Source organism: Anabrus simplex, chromosome 13 (assembly GCF_040414725.1).
Source record: "Anabrus simplex isolate iqAnaSimp1 chromosome 13, ASM4041472v1, whole genome shotgun sequence".
NCBI lineage: Eukaryota > Metazoa > Arthropoda > Insecta > Orthoptera > Tettigoniidae > Anabrus > Anabrus simplex.
In genome coordinates this window covers 70,233,954-70,255,563 of record NC_090277.1, presented here as the reverse complement: position 1 = coordinate 70,255,563, position 21,610 = coordinate 70,233,954, and the positions used below count along the sequence as shown (strand labels likewise).

General features: G+C 40.4%; 1 long non-coding RNA gene across 4 annotated transcripts in view; it reads right to left on the bottom strand.

Moving 5' to 3' along the window:
• The window catches only part of LOC136884863 (uncharacterized), a 33,904-nt gene extending 16,998 nt beyond the window's left edge, over positions 1-16,906 (bottom strand). Inside the window, exons 1-3 of one of the 4 annotated variants that reach the window (XR_011018895.1) lie at positions 16,773-16,906; positions 2,529-2,766; positions 168-455 (exon numbers count right to left, since the gene is read on the bottom strand). This is a non-coding gene — a long non-coding RNA (uncharacterized lncRNA). Of the gene's footprint in view, positions 1-167; positions 2,354-2,528; positions 2,767-16,021; positions 16,397-16,772 lie in introns of those variants that run through there. The other 3 variants (XR_011018896.1, XR_011018897.1, XR_010861425.2) reach the window with 3 other exon arrangements.
• Between the last annotated feature and the right edge of the window lie 4,704 nt (positions 16,907-21,610).

The following is a 21,610-nucleotide window of genomic DNA, read 5'->3' as shown; positions in this document are numbered from 1 at the left end:
CTCAATCTAATGTTAGGTATGTTACACTTTCTCACGAATTTCATCATGTTTTTAGTCCAAACAAAATGACCACCTGTTTCTTACGAGCTACCTGCCACAAAAACACAGCAATAAATACAAATAATACATACAAACATTAATAATGGTAATCGTATGGCCTCAGCTACCTTGTGCAAGTATTGATGTCATCTGGCTGTCTGCTTATCAAGTTCGACATTCTGTTTCACTCTAGGCCTACTAGATGGCAGAGTTAACCCAATCTCTCTTGGGCGTCTGCAGCTCAGTTTTAATTTATGTCAGGTAAACACCAGAGATCTTTTGCATGCTGACATCGTACGACATGGAATGAGTAACAGGACACATTTCCTCTCTTCTAAAATCCAACTACCTCTGGCGGGTTTCAACCAACTGGGATTCCAAGGCCGACACTACTGCTGGTCCACATAGGGAGCTAACTTAAAACGCACAAATAGAACAAACATTAATGGAATGACAAAACAAAACACTTCACCCATAGCGTGCCACTGGGCTCGTCAACTGACTGGTAAGCCTTTCCAACACTAGACTACCATCACTTCCAGAAATTCAGACCAAGATTTAGGAAGATTCCTCCTATTTCACTTTTTCATATAATATTGATGTTATGTCCCACCAACTATTTCTTACAGTTTTTGGGGACGCAGAGATGTCAATTTCATCCCACAGGAATCATTTAAGGTGCCACTAAATCTACAGGCACAAGGCTCACACCATTGGACTGAGCCAGGATCAAACCTGCCAAGCTGCGCTCAAAATGCTACGTCTCAGATAGTTACCTTTTTCATATGAAAACTTAGGATAGACTCAGACGTGAGGGATGGATGTCAGCAGCTAACCACACTGCCCCTGCCACCATTTTCACGCTCCATATCCTAATAAATGAATAGGAAGGGGAGGACCCGTTCACCAGCCCGTCTGATCACCCGATCTTAAACCATTCTTCCTGTCAGGTCACTTAAAAGCACAGAAGCCTGAAAATTCTCTGCCTCGGTGAGGAAAGCAACGGGAATCTCATTTCCAGAGCATGCCTCTTCAGTGACGTTACACATAACATGCATACCTTTTATGGTGTACGAGTGGAAGTTTTTTTTTTTCCGGCTAGGGGCTTTACGTCGCACCGACACAGATAGGTCTTACGGCGACGATGGGATAGGAAAGACCTAGGAGTTGGAAGGAATCGGCTGTGGCCTTAATTAAGGTACAGCCCCAGCATTTGCCTGGTGTGAAAATGGGAAACCATGGAAAACCATCTTCAAGGCTGACGATAGTGGGATTCGAACCTACTATCTCCTGGATGCAAGCTCACAGCCGCGCGCCTCTACGCGCACGGCCAATTCGCCCGGTACGAGTGGAAGTGACCTTGTTTCCAACATTAACACTTCAAAACAGGACAAAAGGGAAAATCCTTCAAAGGTATAGAGTAAATAATAGACCCATCAGCATATCGCTCTATTATATCCTACTAAGTTATAAATACTCCCTCAGGGAGTTAACACATGAAAACAATCATTCCTCCAAAATAATTTCACTTACGAACTTGAAATTTCACATAATGGTTACCAATTTAAATCCAAAAAGATATTTGGGAAACGCTTTAAATGTTCTACCACTATCATCACATTTAATCAGGGTTAGCTTCGAAAACCAGTTTCACGTACCAGGTTGACAAATTGTCCTGTACCCTAAGGGGATTGAATGGAGTATTAGGACAGGTAAAAATACTAAGTTCCTAGATGTTTAAGAAGACATTGTTCGAGAAAATTCTGTCCCTCAGGGAAATGAGACCAGAAAACCAAATTATTCATGAACAAAATAAAAGCAATAAGTATGTGAAATTTCAACTTGGTTCAGAGAAGTGTCCGAGAAATGAATATTCCATTTCTTGCCCGTTTTAACTCCTGTTCTTAGTGAGCACTTAACATAACCATCGTGCAAAATTTCATTTTCCTACATTACAGGATCTCCAAGATAAAGGAAGTCCCTTATATACTGCGTATAGAATAGATGTTTTGTTTGACCTGTGATGCGGCATGATCTTTTCAGTGACTTTGTACTTAATGAGGGCTGTACCTGCTCTTTCGTCATGATACCGGTAGTTTACTGCAAATTTCAGTAAAAGTCACATGGTGATAAATCCTGGAGGGAACATTTTGGAGGTGGATGAATAGGCCTACTTCCGTTGCAGTAACTTCTTATGGTCCTACATATTCTCTTCCAACATTCTAAAAATATTCCACTCCCAAAGGTTTGAAATGGCGGTTATCTCAGAGCCAAGACATGACATGCCATGCCATGCCTGAGTGTCCCCCCCCCCCCCTTTTCCTTTTTTCTTTTTCAAAATGTACATTAGGGGAGATTACACACAGGCGCCTGTCTCGTAACTATCCAACATGTGTGACAGGAGTCTGAAGAGACTCACCTATCACAACACTGGCATTTTCTTTCAACACTCACACATAAAATAATAAATGAAAGTTGAATAACCTTACCTTTCAAGTAGCTGACTTGATTCACTAACAGGGCTGGTTGTCTAATCTTCATTTTACTAACACCAATTACATCACCTGTAGGTGGTGATGATGAGGTGCTGTCAAGTCGATGTCCACTCCTGGAGACTGCACTACAGATGTTTCGGTCTTCAGCCATATCCTTCAGTGACACGTTCACGTTCAATCTGATGGAGCCTATCTCAATACTGGCCGCCCCCATGTCCTGTACGTACCACACCTATAAAAATTAATTAAAATTATTCAGATATTATATTAGGCTTCATTCCAATATTTTCTTGTCCTTCCCTCATCGTCCCATATATATATATATATATATATTAAAGCACAATCACTCCTCATACATCATGTTACACTTTCTCCAGGATTTCATCACATTTTTAGCAAGGAAATACCTGTGGGTTGGATGACCTGGGTTTTTTTACAAACTACTTGCCATTACCAATTATACCTTTCACGCCCACCGCAAGAACAACTATCAATACAAATATTAACTAATAATGATTATCATATGGCCTCAGCTACATGTGCAAGCATTTCAATTTCACGCCATCTGCTCATCACTTTCAACATTCCGTTTTACTCTTGGCCTACTAGATGGTGGAATATACGGAATCTCCCTTGGGTATCTATGGCTGAGTATTAATTTTGTTGGGTAAACACCAGAAGTGTCAAACAAATCTTTTACATGCCAACATCGTACGACATGGAATGACCTATCAACATTTTCCCTTCCTTCAGAAATCAGATTGCTGGGTTTGAACTGGAGGCTGATATTCTTCCAATGATCCACAGAGGGAGCTAAGTATACATACCAGGAAAGGAACGTGATCGTAGCGGGTGATCTCAATTTACCAAATGTCAATTGGGAAGGTAATGCGAACGACAGGGCGCATGACCAACAAATGGCAGATAGGTTAATACGGGAAGGACAGCTGATTCAGAAAATGATGGAACCAACTAGAGGGAAGAATATTCAGGACATGGTGCTGGAAATACTACGAACTCTATAGAGAAACTGAAGTAATAGATGGTATTAGTGATCATGAAGTAGTTTTTGTCATAGTTACAAATAAATGTGATAGAAAGGGAGGTCTTAAAAGTAGGACTATTAGACAGTAAGTACCATATGGTTGTTAAAACAGGCACGAGGGTGTTTTTAAGAAGTAACTATGATCGGTGGAAAACGGTAAATAAAAATGTAAACAGACTGTGGGATTGGTTTAAAACAATCCGTGAATGTGAAAACAGGTTTTTACCATCATCATCATCATCATCATCTTTACGCCACACTGACACAGGTAGGTCTTATGGCGACGAGAGAGAAAAGGGTTAGCAGTGGGAAGGAAGTGGCCGTGGCTTTAAGGTACAGCCCCAGCATTTGCCCAGTGTAAACATGGGGAAACACAGAAAACTGTCTTCCGGGCTGCCGACAGTGGGATTCAAACCCACTACATCTCGGATGCAAACTCGCCCAGTGTTTTGTACCTTTAAAGGTGGTAAGGAATGGTCAAGACCTCTATGTTATAACAAAGTAGTAAAGAGACTAAGAAGGTTGGAAAGAAATAAGAGTTAGAAATAGCTGTGGAAGTAAGGAGAAATTTAAGGAACTTACTAGGAAACAATCTATCAAAGAAGGCAGCTAAGGATAACATGATGGCAAGCAAAACTGGCAGTCACACAAATTTCAGTGAAAAATGGAAGAGTATGTATAGGTACTTAAGGACAGAAACAGCTTACTAGGAGGACATTCCAGGAATAATTAATAAACAAGGTGAGTGTGCATGTGAGGATCTTCAAAAGGCAGAAGTATTCAGTCAGCCGTATGTAAAGATTGATGGTTACAAGGATAATATCCAGACAGAGGAGGTGACTAATGCTAAAGAAGTATTATAACGACATTTACAATAAGACACAGAAGTTGAAAACTAGAACGCCAGCTGGAGTTAAGATTTCTGGGGATATACTAAAGGCAAGGGGTTGGGATATAGTACCATATCTGAAGTAGCACTTTGATTGTTTGGTTGAAGGAGCTATACCAAATGAATGGAGAGTTGCTATAGTAGCCTCTGTGTATAAAGGAAAGGGAGATAGAAATAAAGCTGAAAATTTCAGGCCAGTCAGTTTGACGTGCATTGCTTGCAAGCTTAGGGAAAGCATTCTTTCTGATCATATTAGACATGTTTGCAAAATTAATAACTGGTTTGAGAGAAGGCAGTTTGGGTTTAGGAAAGGCTATTCCACTGAAGCTCAACTTGTAGGATTCCAGCAAGATATAGCAGATATCCTGGATTCAGGAGGTCAAATGGACTGTATAGTTGGGGACAAATCATGACAACCTCGCCTCACACCACTACTTTCCAGCGGCAGCTCGGTGTCTATTAGCGACTTATAGGATTTACTACCTCTACTACAGCCAGAGCTGCCAAATCGGCTACTGCACTCTACACAAAGAAAGAGTAAATACTACAGAGAGTGAGGAAGAAAGTGGTTTGGCAGCCTCTCCAAAACAAACAAGGATCACTTAGAACTCGTCAACTCAGCAGGGTGTGATTGACTGCTGGCTTCCAGCTCGCTTCTAGAACTGAGGCCGTCCCCAACTATATCGTGACTGACCTGTCTAAAGCATTTGATAGGGTGGATCATGGGAACTACTGGCAAAAATGAGTGCAATTGGAGTAGACAAAAGATTGACTGAATGAATAACAAATGTTTCTAGAAAATAGATCTTGAGAATTAGATCTGATCCTGTAATAATTAAAGGGGAATTCCTCAAGGCAGTATTATTATTATTATTATTATTATTATTATTATTATTATTATTATTATTATCGTATGGTAAAACAAGGATACATAAGTACATATAAATACATATTTACCGAGCTCGATAGCTGCAGTCGCTTAAGTGCGGCCAGTATCCAGTATTCGGGAGATAGTAGGTTCGAACCCCACTGTCGGCAGCCCTGAAAATGGTTTTCCGTGGTTTCCCATTTTCACACCAGGCAAATGCTGGGGCTGTACCTTAATTAAGGCCACGGCCGCTTCCTTCTAACTCCTAGGTCTTTCCTATCCCATCGTCGCCATAAGACCTATCTGTGTCTGTGCGACGTAAAGCAACTAGCAAAAAAAAAAAAAAAATACATATTTCTTAAATAAGTATGTGATTACAAGTCAGCATTCAAAACTTAATGTCCAGACTTTTCAGCCAGTCCACTGCTTCTGTAGAGGCACTATGTAGTTCTTTAATGGATCCATTGAATCTTCTTTTTGGGCAGTCCATAACAACGTGCTGGATGGTCTGAGGCACATTATCACAGTCACAGAATGGGTCTTCAGATTTTCCCCACTTGTGAAGCCAGAATTTACACCTTCCATGGTTTGTTCTGATTCTGTTTAGAGATGTCCATTCCCTTCTTGGTAAGTTGAAACCAGGAGGAGCTCTACAAGGATGGAGGATTAAACCCAGGTGATCAGGATTTGAAGAGGTCCATTCTTCACGCCAGATCTCATCAGCATCAAAATGTGTTTCCAGGAGCTTCTCGCCTAACTTCCATGATGGGTTTCTGGACTTTAATCTCTTCGGTTTCTGAGGGTTGCAGTCCTGATGTAAGGGCAGTTGAGGGTTACTGCGACATTTCTGCCATTCTCTTACTAGAGCCAGTTCTCTTCGTATGTGAGGGGGATGGATGTTGGATAATTTTAGGGGTGTCGATTTGATGGTGCCTGATATTGTCCTCATGGTATCATTCAGTTGTGTATCAACTTTTGAAGTATATACACTGTTAAGCCACACAGGGCAGCAGTATTCTGCAACTGGATAGATCAAGGCAAGAGCTGATGTTCGTAGTACTGTCGCATTTGCTCCCCATCCTGTTCCACTGAGCTTGTGTAATATGTTGTTCCTTGTTTTTATCTTGGCTGCAGTGTTAGAGAGATGTTGCTTATATGAAAGTGTCTGATCCATTGTGACGCCCAGATACTTTGAATATGGGTTATACTTAAGTTTTTGGCTGTCTAGGTGGAAGCAGCTTACTTCAGTTTTGTTCAAGTTAGGTTTGAGTCGCCAAGTACTGAAATATTTGTTCACGTTATGGAGATCCTTTGTGAGTGTAATTTCTGCTGTTTTGAAGTCACTCGATTGGGCAGCCAGAGCTATGTCATCTGCATATATGAATTTCCTGGAAGTAGTTTCTGGAAGATCTGCAGTATAGATGCTGAATAGTAGAGGAGCAAGAACTGATCCCTGGGGCAAACCATCGTTTAGTATATAGGGCTTTACGTCCGTAGGTATAACCTTAAATTACCCTACACGTGTCTCCTGGGTGGTGCTAAATAAGCAACGAAATTGGCTGCTGGACCTTAAGCTCTGCTTAACGGATATCCCAGCAAATAGCAAATTCCAATCAAAATGGCTCTTTTCAGAGCCAAACAAAGGACATAGGGCCCGCTTTGAAGGTCCTACAACTGAATGTTGAGAGTATAAGCCGATCCAAAAGTGACTACCTCTTAAAACTGCTTAACGACAACCATGTAGATGTTGTACTACTTCAAGAAACACATTGTGAGAATGAGTACCAACTTCACTCCAGATGTAAACTACCAGGATTCAATCTTGTTGCAGCTACCTTCCATACAACCTATGGCATCTGTACGCACATTCGAAATAATATTGAGCAAGTAAAAATTCTTGACATCAGCTCCGATAATATTTTCACCACCAGGATTAAAGTTGCAGACTTGGAAATAGTAAACATTTACAAACCACCATCTCAACCTTGGTGTAATGAAGCCATCAAGAATGTAAATCATCCGGCAGTCATTATGGGAGATTTCAACACTAGGAATACTTTCTGGGGGTATGGAGATACTAATTCAGATGGTCTTGGTGTGTTAGAATGGTCTGAAACAGAAGATGTTTTCCTTGTGTACGATGCAAAAGAGAGAGGCTCCTTTCACTCAGGAAGATGGAAGGACACCAACCCAGACCTCTTTTGTTTCAAGGGACGAGCACGGAAGACCTTTACAATGCAGCAGGAAAGTACTGAACAATTTTCCACAAAGTCACCATAGACCAATTCTTCTAAAAATTGGCATTGATGTCCCAATAATAAGATCAACACCTGTACCTCACTGGAATTTTGAAAGAGCAAACTGGGAAGCGTTTACTAAGGAGTTGGATCACAATATCCAGTGGATTCCACCCAAACTGGACAACTATAAGCGATTTGTTAGTTTAACATGCTCCATAGCAAAGAAACACATTCCCAGAGGATTTAGAAAAGAATATATCCCCGGATGGAATAGAAGATGTGATGAGCTGTACAAAGAATACCAAATCAGCAACAGAACAGAAGTCGCTGATGAACTATTGCAAAGCCCAGATTCTGCCAGAAAAGAAATGGAACTCATTGACAGCAAGCATGAATTTCCAACACTCAAGCAGAAAAGCATGGACCCTTCTTAGAAAACTTGGTAGTTGTACTCCCAAATATATTAATAAGAGCTCAGAGGTATCTCCAGTAGATGTAGCTAAAAGAATCACCAAACTGTCCAAAATACCAGAAAATGTCAAAGATTAATAAAAAAAACTCAAGAAATAGCTAAAAACTAGGCCATCCTCGAATGAATCAACCCCCCAGTTCTCAGGGGAATTCACAACTTCAGAAATCTCAACAGCTCTAAAAGAAATAAAACCAGGCAAAGCAGCAGGAGTGGACGGGATATATCCAGAATTCCTGAAACATTGTGGACCTAGAACCCTACACTGGTTACTTATGTTCTTTAATGACATCTTAAGAAATGGTAGGCTTCCATCTTTGCTTAAGAGAACTAAAATAGTTGCCATTCTAAAGCCCGGAAAAAGTGGAGATAGTGCTGAAGATTATAGACCAATAGCACTCTTAAGTATTTGCTACAAGTTAATGGAGAGAATGATTTACAACTGAATCTCAACCACAGCCTTCCAACGCATACCAACCGAACAAGCAGGATTCCGACCTAACCGAAGCTGCTGTGACCAGGTCTTGGCACTCACTAGCCACATTGAGAACGGATTTCAAGATAAGAAGAAGACAATCGCTGTTTTTGTGGACTTGACATCAGCTTATGACACCGTATGGCGACAAGGGATGATTTTGAAATTCTTGAAGATCATTCCCTGTAAGGCAGTATTACTGGACATTTATGTTTTCTTACATATATCAATGATGTGTAAAGACGTGGAATCAGAGATAAGGCATTCTGCAGATGATGATATTCTGTATAGAGTAAGATATAAGTGCAAAATGACCACAATAATGTCGTGAGATGAACAGGCAATGGTATAATGATAAATGTGGTTAAAAGTCAGATTGGGAGTTTCACAAATAGGAAAACTCTTCTGAGTTTTAATTACTGCATTGACGGGGTGAAAGTTCCATATGGGGATATTTGTAAGTACCTATACTCCGTACGGCTCTACTTCTAAATTGACGTTTTAGTAGATTTTGGCTCTGTCTGGTGGTTATGCGCTGAAGCATAGACATCCAACCAATCCCAAGCTGCCATTCATATCGATTTATATCGGCAGAGCACGATCTCGAAACCCAGTTGCCAACTCTAATATTTACATTCGCCACGTGGTTAACCTCTCCCGCTCAGCGTGTGTGGTATTCGGTACGGTTCGCGATCTTTTGCATTTTCCTTCAATATTTAGTGTGTTTGTCATATTGTTGGAGGGTTCCCTTGACTCTGACATGAGTAGAGTGTTCCCTTTGTAGGCCATAACCTCCTTTCTGTGCCAGCCATTAGCGGTTAGTGATGTATTATTTCCTCATTCTCCTTTATTGTTAATAATATATTCTCTTTTAGTGCCAGATATTGTTAGAAAGTGTAGTTCTTGTGAATTTGTTTTCAATCCATATTCATTCGTTTTACTGAGTATGTATTACAATTTAAAAGGGCTGTTTACCGCGGTCATATTGCATCAGCTGTTCTCGCAGGAGTAGCGCACTGGCAACAGAGGGAAGGCGATGCTCATTTGTTTTGCGAAACTTCAATTTAGAAGTAAGGCCGTGCGGAGTATAAGTGTTAATATAAGGAAAGATCTTCCTCGGGGTTATCACATAAATGGGATTGTAAATAAAGCGTACAGATCTCTGCACATGGTTATGAGGGTGTACAGGGGTTGTAGTAAGGATGTAAAGGAGAGGGCATACAAGTCTCTGGTAAGACCCCAACTAGAGTATGGTTCCAGCGTATGGGACCCTCACCAGGATTACTTAATTAAAGAACTGTAAAAAAATCAAAAGAAAAGCAGCTCGATTTGTTCTGGGTGATTTCCGACAAACGATTAGCATTACAAAAATGTTGCAAACTTTGGGCTGGAAAGACTTGGTAGAAAGAAGACGAGCTGCTCGACTGAGTGGTATGTCAATTTAAGATTATTAAAATTTTATTAGTCAACCTACTCAATACAAATGATATTTGCAAAGTTAGGACTTACATCCTATTAAACTAAGGTCTAAAGGGACATGTTTCGCCCTTTAAAAGGGCATCATGAGCCTTTTTACACTCATGCTAAAGATAAAAATCAGGATCCTGATTGTCGATATAAGAAATACGAGATTAATGGATTGATTGGACACAACTTTATAATCTACATGTGCCATACTACAGTTTCATTACAACTTTTCAACGAGAGAGGTTTCATGTTGTCCTGAGTGGCTATTGGATTCTATTAACCATTTGCTCTACATTTAAAATCAGGTTGCTTACAGCCGAATTTCGCAAACCTTGATACGGCAACTTTAGCCATAGACTTTCTTCTTATTTATTTCGTTAAGGCCTAGTTTGTTCAGTTTTATAACATCATTTTAAGATTGCTGATGTAATTATCGTACCAACTCCCATTTCTTCACAAACATTTTAAATGATGTTTAATTGTCAATTATCATTTAAGAACTCATGATTGCACATATTGTATAATATTCATTCTAATTTTTATTCTCTTTTTTTTTCTTTCTTATATCGACAATCAGGATCCTGATTTTTATCTTTAGCATGAGTGTAAAAAGGCTGATGATGCCCTTTTAAAGGGCGAAACATGTCCCTTTAGACCTTAGTTTAATAGGATGTAAGTCCTAACTTTGCAAATATCATTTGTATTGAGTAGGTTGACTAATAACATTTAAAAAATCTTAAATTGATGTACATTTTCAATACGGACCAAATATGAAATTTGTAACATGTTGCGAGCTGTCCATGGAGAGATGGCGTGGAATAATATTAGTATATGAATACTATAAGTTTGAGTGGTGTCTTCAAAAGTAGGAAAGATCACAATATGAAGATGAAGTTGGAAATCAAGAGGACAAATTGGGCAAATATTTGTAAAAGATTGCAATAACTTACTAAGGGAGATGTTCAATAAATTCCCAATTTCTTTGCAATGATTTGAGGGAACCAAATAGAATACATGTTAATGGAATGACACAAAACAATTAGTGTACGACTGGACTCGTCAATTGGCTGGTATGCCTTTCCAAGACTTGACTGCCATTACTTCTGGATATTCATATCTTGTTTACAACCTTGTCCAAGTTTTGGGAAGATTCGTCCCATTACCCTATTTCATGTCTCACTAACTACGTATTACTGTTTTCTGAGATGCCAAAGTGTCTGAATTTTGTCCCACAGGAGTCATTCAATGTGCCAGTAAATCTACAGACACGGGGCTGACATATTTCACCACCTTCAAATACCACCGGACTGAGCCAAGTTGGGCTCGAAAGGCACCGACGCTCAACCGTCAAGAGCTACTCAGCTTTTTCACATGAATCGACTGGGATTCAAAACCCAGATGTCCGGGTGGGAAGACAGCAATTAAACCACTGACCTAACCACGCCCCTTCTATTTTCATGCTTCATCTTCTAATTTCTAATAAATTACTAGGAAGGAGAGGACCCGTTCCCTAGCCCGCTAGATCACCCGATCTAAAGCAACTTGACTTCCAGGTCACTTAAATCACAGAAGCCTAAAAATTCTCGCCATGACAACTTCTGGCTTAATGAGGAAAGCAATGGGAAATATTTCTCTAGGCCAACTATGGCATCTGCTGGCGGAGCTGTTGATGAAACAATATACATAATTTAATTATAAAAGCTATTTTGTAAAACAGAACAAACTTTTTTTTAAAAGGAACTCAAGAAGAAAGAATTCCAGTTAAGCCCTATAACCTTCTGAAAGGGAAAAATCCTTCAAACATGTAGAGGAAATAACAGACACCTCAGTGTGGTTAATATAGGAGCATCACAGTAAAATGTACCGCAAGGAAGCAATCGTCCAATGCAGAGAGAGAGAAAAGTAATTGTCGAAGTTACAATAAACCGACATATTACCAAGTTCAACTAGTTATTGATAAAAGTTCTGGGAGAATGCAATTTATTTACAGATCATGTTAAAAATTACATTCCTCACATAGGATCCCTTAATGAATCAATACAGAAATTGCCTACCTTCAATTAATTCAATACCACCCTGTTACCTGATTTAGTATTGCATGAACAAAATTCTTCAAGCAATGAGTACAATGATGAATGTTTAGGTAAAGAGTAATGTCATGTTTCTTGCTGCGCTTCTTCTGAATCAATCACTACTGATCTGCATTTACGGCAGGCGCCCAGGTGGCAGATTCCCTATCTGTCGTTTTTCAAGCCTTTTCTAAAACAATTTCAAATAAATTGAACATTTATTGAACATCTCCCTTGGTAAGTTATTCCAATCATAACTCCCCTTCCTATAAATGATTATTTGCCCCAATTTGTTCTCTTGAATTCCAACTTCATCTTCATATTGTGATCTTTCCTACTTTTAAAGATGCCACTCAAACTTACAGTATTCATATACTACGGTTATTCCACACCATCTCTCCACAGACAGATCTGAACAGACCACTTACTCGAGCAGCTTGTCTCCTTAATCCCAAGTCTTCCCAGCCCAAACATTGCAACATTTTTGTAACCCTACTCTTTTGTCAGAAATCACTCAGAACACATCGAGCTGCTTCTCTTTGGATTTTTTCCAGTTCTTGAATCAGGTAATCCTGGCAGGGTCCCATACACTGGAGCCATACTCTAGTTGGGGTCTTACCAGAGACTTATATGCACTCTCCTTTACATCCTTACTACAACCCCTAAATACCCTCATAACCATGTGCAGAGATCTGTACCCTTTATTTACAATCATATTTATGTGATTACCCCAATGAAGATCTTTTCTTATATTAACACATAGGTACTTACAATGATCCCAAGAGGAGCTTTCACCACATTAACACAGAGGACTTTTCCTATTTGTGAAACTCACAACTTGACTTTTATCGCCGTTTATCGTCATACCATTGCCTGCTGTCAATCTCACAACTTTATCGAGGTCACGAAGTTGTTCACAATCTTGGAACTTGTGTATTACCCTATACAGAATAACGCCATCTGCAAAAAGCATTACCTCTGATTCCACTTCTTTACCCATATCATTTATACATATATAAGAAAACAAAGGTGCAATAATACTGCCTTGAGGAGTTCCCCTCTTTATTATTACAGGGTCAGATAAAGCTTCGTCTACTCTAATTCTCCGAGATATATTTTCTAGAAATATAGCAACTCATTCAGTCACTCTTTTGTAAAGTCCAATTTCACTCATTTTTGCCAGTAGTCTCCCATGATCCACCTATCAAATGCCTGAGATAGGTCAATCGCGATAGACTATTTGACCTCCTGAATCCAGGATATCTGCTATATCTTGCTGGAATCCTACAAGTTTACCTTCAGTGGAATAACCTTTCCCAAACCCAAACTGCCTTCTGTCAAAGTAGTTTTTAATTTTGCAAACATATCCAATATAATCAGAAAGAATGCTTTCCCAAACCTTACATGCAATGCATGTCAAACTGACTGGCCTGTAATTTTCAGCTTTATTACTATCTCCCTTTCCTTTGTACACAAAGGCTACTAGAACAACTCTCCATTCATTTGGTATAGCTCCTTCAACTAAACAATAATGAAATAAGTACTTCAGAAATGGTACTATATTCCAACACATTGTCTTTCATACATCCCCAGAAATCTTACCAATTCCAATTGGTTTTGTAGTTTTCAACTTATGTATATTATTGTGAATCTCGTTATCATGGGTAAATTTAAATAGTTCGTTAGTATTAGTCACCTCCTCTATCTGGACATTATCCTTGTAACCAACAATTTGTAAATACTGCTAACTTAATTCTTCTGCCCTATGAAGATCCCCTAATACACACTTCCCTTGTTCATTAAGGATTCCTGGAATGTCCTTCTTGGAACCTGTTTCTGCCTTAAAGTACCTATACATAGCCTTCCAATTTTCACCAATCTGCAGCTCCTCCTTAATCTCTTTACTTCTCTATTATAATAAGGTGGGTCTTTATCATTCCTTTACAGGTACGTACCTGTTTTCACATTCCTCAAGAATTCCTTCAAACCCATCCCACAGTTTGTTTATAATTTTTATTTACCATTTTCCACCGATCATAGTTACTTTTTAAAAACTGCCTCGTGCCTGCTTTATCAGCCATATAGTACTGCCTAATAGTCCTAATTTTAAGACTTTAATTTCTATCACACCATCTATTACTTCGGTTTCCCTATAGAGCTCATCTGGTTTTATCAGCACCACATCCAGGATATTTTTCCCTCTAGTTGGTTCCATCACTTTCTGAATCAGCTGTCCTTCCCATATTACCTTATTTGCCATTTGTTGTTCATGCTTCCTGTCGTTCATATTTCCTTCCCAATTGACGTTTGGTAAATTAAGATCTCCCACTACAATCACATTCCTTTCCATATCGTTCCCACATAGCTGATTATCTTATCAAATAATTCTGAATCAGCGTCAGTGCTACCCTTTCCCAGTCTGTACGCTCCAAATACATCAAGATGCCTATTATCTTTACAAGTGAGTCTAACACCGAGAATTTCATGTTTCTCATCTTTAACTTTTTCGTACCTTACAAATTCTTCTTTCACCAGAATGAATACTCCCCCTCCCACCATTCCTATCCTATCTCTACGATACACACTCCAGTTCCGTGAGAAAATTTCTGCATCCATTATATCATTTCTCAGCCATGATTCAACTCCTATTACAATATCTTTTAAATATATATATATATTAAATTACTTAATTCTATTTGTTTCTTTACAATACCTCTACAGTTCAACACTAACATTTTTATGTCATCCCTACTTGATTTCCAGTTCCCTGATCACCGCTCCCTAGGCCACCCCGTTTCCCTGAATGTACCTCTCTATTACCCTTCCAAACAAATTTCCTAACTTATACGTACCACTGCGGTTTAAGTGAAGGCCATATGAGCGCAGATCCATATCTCCTACCCACCCATTAGGATCTAGAAATCTCACTCCCAGTTTCCCACATACCCACTCCATAGTTTCATTTAAATCCCCAACTACCTTCCTTACTACACAGTATCCGACTGATAATCTCTGCTTCCTCCAACAACTCAAATATTCATTTCTCTCAGACCATTCACTGTACAAAGTTGAAACTTACATGGTTATTGCTCTTCTCACGGCCGACTGGATCCCTCGCTGCGCTCTAGAGCGACGCATCAAGTTTGCTGTGCTCTTCTACTGTATATATTATACTGGCTAAATAAAGACTAGATTTAAAGGTACTGTAGTTGATATACGAAACTAAAACATTTTTTCCTTCAAAAGCATTTCACTTACGAACAGACAATTTCACATCATGGTTACTCATTTATGTCATAAACTTCGAAAATGTTCAACCATTATCAAATTTAATCGAGGTCAGCTTCGAAGACAAAATTATTCATTCCTCCGGAGCAGTTTCATGTATATACTAGTTCGACAAATTGTCTTAGGGTCCCTAAGGGGGTTTGAAAGGGAGCCGACATTTCGTATGATGGTCGCGTTTATGTCCTAGATGTTAAACAAGACATACTCTGAAAGAATTTCATCCCTCGGGGGTTTGAGACTCTAAAACCACAATATCAAATCCTCCAAAAACAGTTAACGTCGAAATTTCACATAGTTGCTCTTTTACTTTCTAGAATTATAATATGAAAATAACATTTCGAACCATGAGGTCCCGATAAAAACAGTCGTTCTTCCTGAACCGTTTGACGTACCGGTACAAAGTTAAAATTTCAGGTTATGGAAGCTATTCTATATTATTTCACACAGGTGGGACCTCAACGTATTACACACTGAATCGAAACACCTTAAACACTAATTCGTTGTTCAGAATCGTTAAATAATAATTTCTTGCCACCTAAGTAAAAAGTTAGAAATGTGCACATATAAATACAGAACTTCAATTCAGTTAAGAGGAATTACACCCAATAAGAGGATGCTCCACGTTGTAGGTGCAGTGCAGCAAATTTCAGTGCTAACAACTATTAATGCTAGCGTACCTCGGTGTATTTACTGTTCTACAGCAGGAAATGAATTCCTCACAACATCCATATTCTGCTTCCCTCCATTAGGACCAAGTAATTTGTTCTAATTACCGTTCAGACCTCCAAAACTGCTTCTCTGCGTCGATCCTCACAGAGTGTCTAATTGGGAAAGAACACCGGAATTGTAGCCCACGTGGACGCAGACGGATCTCGCACATTCTATAACTCAGAAATCAATTAAGCCATTTCGCCTAAGATATTTCGATATCACCATTTTTGATAAGAAATTTATAAAATAGGTAACTTCCCGATGACACCCTCGGCACTCATAATCGAAAACAGGAGTAGGCTTACCTACTTCCTTAGTATGGACTACATTTAAAAAAAACTTCTATCGCCTAATAAGTCTGTTTTTCAGTGTCTTACTAAGCGATACCATTTCTCAAGTTCCTGTACAATTTCGACCTTACTATGCCACCAACATATTCCATTCAACCATCCTACTGAAACTTATTAACCTTGCATTTCTTAACATTTTCTGCCATTTTCCTATTTTCATAAGCCAATTTGAGTCAAAAACATTTTTTTTATTACTATTTTCTTCACAAACAGTTTGAGGTATTTTCTTCCTATCCCCCCCCCCCCCTCCTTCCCCCAGTTATCTTGACAGGATCAATACAAATCACATTACACGACTTTCAGCAATGGGATAGACTGATTCATATGGTCATACATCAATCGAACATTTCAATTTCAATGTCCTTACTTGAAATGGTAACAGCAGCAAGCAGAGTACTTTCCAGAGCATGTGTCACCGCCACGAGTTAAATAGCCCTCCTTACACGAATGAAGGACTGATCACGGCTAACTGGACTGATGAACACTGGACGGGATTATCCCCACTCCATGACGTAACGTAACGACCAATCACACTTGCCGAAGCAACCGGGCAATAACAGTCGTTACAAACCTCTCTCTAACTATTCATTTCCTCTGCATAACACGATTGTTTTTCAACAACACAACTGAAAATCTGCTTGTAAAAGTGGTGTTTAGCCACTTTACAAAATTAGTACGATATGACAAAAATGTTTTCAAGTCTCCAATCAATTCCATTTCTAATGCGCACGCTTGATATACAAAATCTGAAAATTTCAATTTTCTACGCAGAGTTTCATGTACAGACTTCCCATTGTTACAATATAAGTACGTTAACGTTACATGTTCTTTGTTTGTACGTATTTCAAAACCTCTCCGTCTACCTCAGGATGTCTTTTCGCAAGCCGGTGAACTTTCTTCTCGTTGATTTACAATTAAATATACCTACCGGTAGTCATTTTAGTCCGGCTCTGTGATTACCTGCAATCCTCGGACGCCAATGTTCCATTCGGGGCTCTGCCACATAATTTGAAAAGTAGTACGAGGGATGGTACGGGGTCCACTCAGCCTCGGGAGGTCTAATGAGTAAAGGGTTCGATTCCCACCTACGAAATCCTGGCAAGTGGTTTTCCGTGGTTTCCCACTTTTCGTCCAGGCAAATCCCGGGATGGTACCTAACTTACAGGCACGGCTGCTTCCTTCACTGTTGCTTATCTACCTCTTCTGATCTTCCCATCCGCTCACAAGGCCCTATTCAGCATAGCACAAAATATAACTCAAGAAAATTAGAGTAGGCGAAGCTTTATCTGACCCTGTAATAATTAAGAGGGGAATTCCTCAAGGCAATATTATTGGAGCTTATATATATAAGGAAATATAAGCAATGATATGTATAAAGAAGCGAAATCAGAGATAAGGCTTTAGGCAGATGATGTTATTCTGTACAGAGTAATAAATAAGTTACAATATTGTGAGCAGCTGCAAAATGACTTCGATAGTGTTATGAGATGAACAGCAGGCAATTTTATGACGATAAACGGGGTTAAAAGTCAAGTTGTGATTTTCACAAATAGGAAAAGTCCTCTCACTTTTAATTACTGCGTTGATGGGGTAAAAATTCCTTTTGGGGATCATTGTAAATACCTGTCCGCCTCTGTGGTGTAGTGGTTAGCTGCCACCCCCGGAGGCCCGGGTTCGATTCCCGGCTCTGCCACGAAATTTGAAAAGTGGTACGAGGGCTGGAACGGGGTCCACTCAGCCTCGGGAGGTCAACTGAGTAGAGGTGGGTTCGATTCCCACCTCAGCCATCCTGGAAGTGGTTTTCCACTTCACCAGGCAAATGCCGGGTTGGTACATGACTTAAGGCCAAGGCCGCTTCCTTGTCTATCCCTTCTAATCTTTCCAACCCCCACCAAGGCCCCTGTTCAGCATAGCAGGTGAGGCCGCCTGGGCGAGGTACTGGTCATTCTCCCCAGTTGTATCCCCGACCCAATGTCTCACGCTCCAGGACACTGCCCTTGAGGAGGTAGAGGTGGGATCGCTCGCTGAATCTCCGAGGGAAAACCAACCCTGGAGGGTAAGCAGATTAAGAAAGAAACATTTAGAGACATAATTGTAGAACGAACAGATCTGTTGAATATAAGAAGACTCCAAAGTTCGACATAGCAGTAGCTGTAAAACTGTTTGCGCACATGCACAAGCGATCCTGGCTACGCTACCACAACCTCATACATTAACTTATGATTCCTGTAGTAATACTGCTGTAACCTAAATACGAAATAAAAATTACGACAGACTCATCAATTTCAAACTTAAAACGAGAGGAAATTCAAGCCTTTCTGAATATAGTTTCATCATTTTAGATCGAATTGAATGGAACGGTACCACGTAGTTTATTAATTTCGGCAGACTGAAGGACCAGGCTACGAAAAAAAACAAAAAAAAAACAACCGTATGCAAATGTGATTAAAAATCACAAAAGGAAATTATTGATCGTCCGCCTCTGTGGTGTAGTGCACCCCCGGACGCCCGGGTTCGATTCCCGGTTCTAATATTTTCAGCGGTGTTACCAGCTCCTTCTAATATTTCTTCCCGAGGCATAAAATGTTCGCCTGTTTTGATAAACTGTCGGACATCAATGAGCTATGAATATTACCACTCATACATACTCCCTTACAACGAAATATCCACACACGGTTTTCGGTTGTAGGTAACCAAACTATCCTCCCTATTTGAAATTTGAAAAGTGGAACGGGGTCCACTCAGCCTCGGGAGGTCAACTGAGTAGAGGTGGGCTCGATTCGCACCTCAGCCATCCTGGAAGTGGTTTTCCACTTCCCCTCCAGGCAAATGCCGCCGCTTCCTTCCCTCTTTCTTGTCTATCCCTTCCAATCTTCCCATCCCCCGCAAGGTCTCTGTTCAGCATAACAGGTGAGGCCGCCTGGGCGAGGTACTGGTTATCCTTCCCAGTTATATCCCCGACCCAGAGTCTGAAGCTCCGGGACTGCCCTGGAGGGGACTCGCTGAGTCCGAGGGAAAAACCGACCCTGGTGGGTAAACAGATAAAGAATAAGAAGGAAATTATGATCATTCCATTACGTAGTAGTACGCGCTCTTGAACTCACACAGGTCGGCCCTCTTGTGGCAAACTCTTGAACTCACTCACAAAGGTCGAGGGCCCTCTTGCAGTACACTCTTCAAATAAGCGACCTCTCAACGGTCGGCCCTCTTGTGGCACACTCTTGAACTGATTGAACTCACAAAGGCCGGCCCTCTTGTAACGTGCTCTTGAACTGATTGAACTCACACAGGTCGGCCCTCTTGTGGCACACTGTTGAACTGACTGAACTCACGAAGGTCGACACATCTCTTTTCTCCGCCTCTCCCGCCTAGCCGCTTTGGCCGAGTGGTTTAGGTGTTGGTTAGATAGCTGAGGGGCGAGACTTCTGAAGTTCGAATCCCCTAGATTTCCTTGCTGGATATGCGGCCACGTATCCTTCTTGGAAATCGCCGCTGTATAACCTTCTTAATCGGCCTGTGTGATAGGTACGTGTGAATGGTAGAGTGAAAAAATCTCTGGGCGGTGGGCTCGGGGGGTTAGGTTCTCTTTCCCTAATACCTCGAGTTCACCCTCAGAGGTTTCTCTCATACTCTGAGAGTTTTGCAAAAAAATATTTACCTCAGAAGAAGTGGAACAAAACAATAATACATTTGTAATATGGTTCGCGATCAGTCGTTCGCTGCTCACTCTTCTTAGTCCGTTATCTGAACAGGGGCCTTGTGGGGGATGGAAAGATTGGAAGGGGAGCGCTGAAAGCAGCCGTGGCCAAGTTACGAAGAAGTGGGAAACCGCGGAAAACAACTTCGAACCCGAGCCTCCGGGGGTGGCAGCTTATCACACTAACCACTACACTACGTTAGAAATCACTGATATTTTTTTTTTTTTTACACAAGTTTGCTAGGGAAAGGAAAACATTTCTTCTTTTGCATAGAGGCTGAGGTGAGACTACACATGATACCTTGGAATTATGTTTTCTCATAATTTTTATTTCACTTAATGACTTTTTGCATTTGAAGTGATTTTCCATTTAACATCCCACTAAACTACTTTTACAGGTTTTGGAGACACCAAGGTGCCAGAACTTTTTTAATGTGGCAATAAATCTACTGTCATATTTAAGAAGATATGGCAAGCGCTTGTAGACCACATCCGGGAAGCTGGAGTTGAAAAATGATGATGATGGTGGCTCGTTCCACTTCTATTCAACCACCTAAATATTACATTGCAGAGTTTCACGTCTGTCAATGACATCAAGTCGTCGACGTAGGCCAAACCTTTCCACCTATGTAAATCCCCTCTACCTTTTAATAGATGATCCATACAAACTACAAAGGTGAAAGAAACCGTTGTAAGTAGTCTATCTTTATACCGTGACCTGATTGTCAACATAAATGCCTTTGATTGGCTGTAACAACCTACCTCTAAGCCCATAATCCCACTTGTATGACTAACATCTTTTCCCGTGGTACTCTAGGTCTACGAAACATTAGCATAATTCCTCTCGTAGCATTTTCCAGTATGGGTACTCCCCTCCTTTTGTTCCTAACTTGTCTCTATGATAAACACTCCAGTTCTGTCAATTTCCACAACCATGATTCAACACCTACTACAATATCTGGTAAATATATATCTATTAAACTACTTAATCCTATTCCTTTCTTTACAGTACTTCTGTAGTTCAACACTTTATGTCATCCATACTTGACTGTGCTCCTGTACTGTCATCACCGCTCCCTGGTCTAACTCCTGTAATTATATATACCATGATGGCCATCTGAGTGTAGATCCCCACCTCCTATGGATCTACAAATCTCAGTTCCAGTTTCCCTCATACACATTACATAGTCTCATTTAAATCCCTCCTACGCAGTATTCCACTGCTTCCTGTGCTGTCATAACCAGATTCCAATGTGGAAAATTGCCACCTCTTTCCCTTCTACTTATCCCACGTGCCTAACAAATGAGTTGTCCAACTCTCCCTTCTCTGACACCTCGCTCTCACTATCGTCTACTCTACATTTCCCTTCCCTCTGCAGTAACGCACACCTCCCCTGGCCTCTTTTTCCTTCCCCTTATTGGCTACTTTGGTGGTGCCTTGTAAGGGGCTACTAAAAGCTAAGGGAGTCTGTGTTAAGCACAGCAAGTCAGCAGAAGTGGATAAAAGA